This window comes from Neophocaena asiaeorientalis, unplaced genomic scaffold (genome assembly GCF_003031525.2).
Source record: "Neophocaena asiaeorientalis asiaeorientalis breed wild unplaced genomic scaffold, Neophocaena_asiaeorientalis_V1.1 scaffold855, whole genome shotgun sequence".
Classification (NCBI taxonomy): domain Eukaryota; kingdom Metazoa; phylum Chordata; class Mammalia; order Artiodactyla; family Phocoenidae; genus Neophocaena; species Neophocaena asiaeorientalis.
In genome coordinates this window covers 258,619-262,891 of record NW_020171823.1, presented here as the reverse complement: position 1 = coordinate 262,891, position 4,273 = coordinate 258,619, and positions in this window count along the sequence as shown.

The window sequence follows — 4,273 nt, the reverse complement described above, 5'->3', positions numbered from 1 at the left end:
CGGGGAAGCCCGAAAGTCCTCATTTTTTGAATACCGTTTTCCAGTCGTGTGAATCAAATGGAACTCAAAAAGGGTTTTAACTGTCAGATGCACATGGAGAAAATGTGTGTGCTCTCACCAGGGAAGCCCACGATTGATTACTTTTTTAAAAGAGAGTAAGACATTTTTAGAATGCGAATTTCACCCAAAGACATTTTTAGAATGCGAATTTCACCCAAAGGAAATTATAGTCACAAAATTTAAGAAATGTGCAAGTTATAAACAAGATTCTAGTTAATAATCTTAGTTAACTAAAGATTTTTAGTTAACTAAATAATAATTTTAGTTAACTAAAAAGTAAATTTAGGGATTAAAAGTAAATTTAGTAAATTTAGTTAACTAATTTTAGTTAACTAAAAAGTAAATTTAGGGATTCCAAAGGCAGAAAAATAACCTAGACACAGAAATGAACCTGAATGGATCATTGATCTAAATTAAAAATGCAAAAGTATAAAAATTCTAGAAGGAATCATAGATGAAATTCTATGTGATCCTTGGTTTCATGATGAATTTTTAGATACAACACGAAAAAGTATAATGCATGAAATTAAAAAACTGATAAATTGATAAAAGTCCACACAAAATACCTCCAAGTGAATGTTTATAATAGCCTTATTCATAAGCACTGAAAACTGGAATCAACTTAGATGCAGTTTAATAAGTGAATGAATGAACCAGAAAGCTATAGGACATGTATACAATGGAATATTATTCAGCACTTAAAAAGGAATGAGTAGGCTTCCCTGGTGGCGCAATGGTTAAGAATCTGCCTGCCAATGCATGGGACACGGGTTCGAGCCCTGGTCTGGGAAGATCCCACATGCTGTGGAGCAACTAAGCCCGTGCACCACAACTACTGAGCCTGTGCTCTAGAGCCCACAAGCCACAACTACTGAGCCCTCATGCCACAACTACTGAAGCCTGCACGCCTAGAGTCTATGCTCTGCAACAAGAGAAGCCACTGCAATTAGAAGCCCATGCACCGCAACGAAGGATAGACCCTACTCCCCGCAACTAGAGAAAGTCTGCACAGCAACCAAGACCCAACGCAGCCAAAGGTTAATTAATTATTTAAAAAATTTTAAAAAGGAATAAGCTATCAAGCAATGCATACATAGATGAGTCTTAAATTTCTATGGTAAAAGAATTCAGTATGGAAGGGCAACTTACTATATGATTGCACTTATATGACATTCTGGAAAAGACAAAACTACTCCCCAGGGGTTTGGAATGGGGAGAAGGTTGAACAGAGAAAACAACTGGGTTATTTTTGGAGATGAAACTATTCTGTATAATTCTGTAATGGTAGATAATGACACTATACATTTGTCAAAACTTACAGAATTTTGCAGCACAAAAGGAGAATCTTTATGTTCGTATATACACACACACAAATATTTAGGTGTCAGAAGAGGCTTGTGTGGAATGTAAAGTGCCAGGAAAGACTCTAACTGTATTGCAAAAGTATGAAACAACCACACTGAAGAGAGAAGACGGAATTGCTTCCTATGTAACTTTGGAAATGAGGTGGGGTCTGTAAAAGTAAAGGCAAAAGGAACTGTACAGAAACAATATACTGTAGTTGATAAAGTAGCTGCCCATGGCGATACGGGGTTAACAATTTTGAAACCACTATATGGGTATACTGAAAATAAACAATTAAGCAAATAGATGGTGAAATAGTAGGCACCAGGGTCACTACTGGAGTGAGAGGTTACAGATAAGCAAAACGAGGCTTGAATGATCTCTATGAATTGATTAGAGCTGGACACGTAATTATGAACTTTTAGCTTAATTCAAGGTATCTTAATAGGGATATAAAGTAATTGTAGATACAGGTATATGCACAACATAATTTTCACATATATATTTCCTTGCTGTATAAGGATAGGGCGACTACAAACCGTGACTAGTAGCTATAGCACCCCCAGTACCTGGATCTTGGTTTCTAATATTATTCTCTAGTAAAAGGATATTTGACTCCTTGGAAAACTGGGTGATTAAAGACTGGGGCAGGAAATATATGAGACAATGAGATGAGTCTTGAATATCTAGCAGTAGCAAAAAGTAAAGAAGTGCTAAAATCAAAGATGAAAATATGTCAAAGAGACACAGGAGCCAGCATAAAAAGTTGCCAATACTCTAAGCATGAACAATTTAAGCAATGAAGTAAATATAGTAGTATGGATTAAAACTCAAAATATTAAGTAAATATGAATCCATATTAATATAAATAAAAGATTAAATAAATAAATGTGGAAAAATAGACAAATCTGTGCAGATGAATTTTAAATAATGTATTGGAAATACTCTGACTTCAGGAACCTGGAATATTAACTCCATATTCTACTTTTTACTTGAACTGGTAACATGTCAACACAAGTAGACTGTGACAGATTATGCATGTCAAATGTAGTACCTACAGCAACACCAAAAAAACCCAAAAAACACTACATAAATCTACAAACTTATTTATAAATAAACCAAAATACAAGTCTAAGCAAAGTTCAAATCACATACTTTATAAATTGGTGTATATAACTTCTTGCAATGACAAACCTTAGAAATAAGGACAGATTAGTAGGTACTGGGATGAGAAGTATGGTGGGTGTTCCTGTTTGGGAGTTGTGAGATGAAGATCTTTGTGGTGATAGAATACATTTAAAAAATATATATATATACTTTTTTTATACTTCTGTATCTTGATTGCTGTCCTGGTTACACAAATCTACATGTGTGATAAAATGGCATAGGGCTCTGTGCACATCAGTTTCCCAGTTTTGATATTGTTCTATAATGTATGTAAAATGTATTCACTGGAAAACAGAATAAAGGGTACATCTATATCATATTTATAACTTCCTGTACATTTAGAATTATTTCAAAAGTTTTAGAAATGAAACAAAAGGCCAGTACAAATTGTATTAAAACCTGAATTGAACATTCTTGCTATGTTTACAGTAGTATAATTTTGGGAGGAGGTACCACAAAGTTGTTCTATGTTTTAGTACTAGAAATGTCAAATATGGTACTGTCAGTTGATAGGTACTCAAATAGGTCTTCTATTAGTTCATAACTCCCAATTTTTCCTGATGTGATTTCTCCATAACTCTAAAGAATCATATTAACAAATGTATTTATCCCAAATATGGGTCAATGTTTGTTACCTCCTACAAGGCTAAGCAGTGAGATCCAAAAGATTCAGGTGTACCACTACAGAATGGGGGTATTACAGAGAACACCCCATTATAAAGGGAAAGCCAACTCCTTTCCCTTTATAAACCTTTCATATACTCTACCTCACAATTGTTATTATCACACTTAGGGTTTATTAAACTCAAAACAGTGTCAATATTCTAAAAACAAACACTATGTGGAATCCTCTTACTGTCTTTGTTAAAGACGGCAGTGTTAATGCAGTTTCATTTTATTTATTCTAGAAAAGTATGTCAAAGACTAGGAAAGGTTTAGAGAATAGCAACAGTGTTCAATAGAATATACAGTAGAGATTTTTTTCCTTGGTGGGGGTGGGGGTGGAACCAGATTATGCATGTGCTGAATGCAAACAGCACATTTCTGGTAGTATGACATATTAGAAGCCCTGACTGAATATGCCAATTGAAAAAAGTAAAACACTGGAGAAAGTATTTTTAAAATCCTCTAAAAACATATTTTTGTGCTGCTCTGATAGGAGTAGTAGGAATGTGCAGATCTCCAGCTTGTCTGAAAGTATCTCAAATTTAATAAAAGAGTATTTACCAGCAAATGTGCATCATGTGGAGAATTTCTCATCTCTATCAATGACAAATACAATCTTAATTGTTTAAGGAAATACGCTTGGAGATATCCTCAACAGTCTATCACACTTCATATTCAGTCAGGAGATACTGCTGTCTCTACCTTCAATCTATCTGAATGTGGAGTGCTCCTATGAAATGTTTACTAGGCTGAAAACTGGAAAGAAAAGAAACAATTACATTAGGACATATGTTTTTAAAGGAGGCACAGTACAAATACAGACAAAGCATAGACGCTCACAGCACAGTTCAAAATTATAGCAGTTTGAGGACTTCTCTGGTGGCGCAGTGGTTGAGAGTCCGCCTGCCGATGCAGGGGATGCGAGTTCGTGCCGCGGTCCGCGGGGATACCGCATCCCGCGAAGCGGCTGGGCCCGTGGGCCACGGCTGCTAAGCCTGCGCGTCTGGAGCCTGTGCTCCGCAACGGGAGGCCCGCG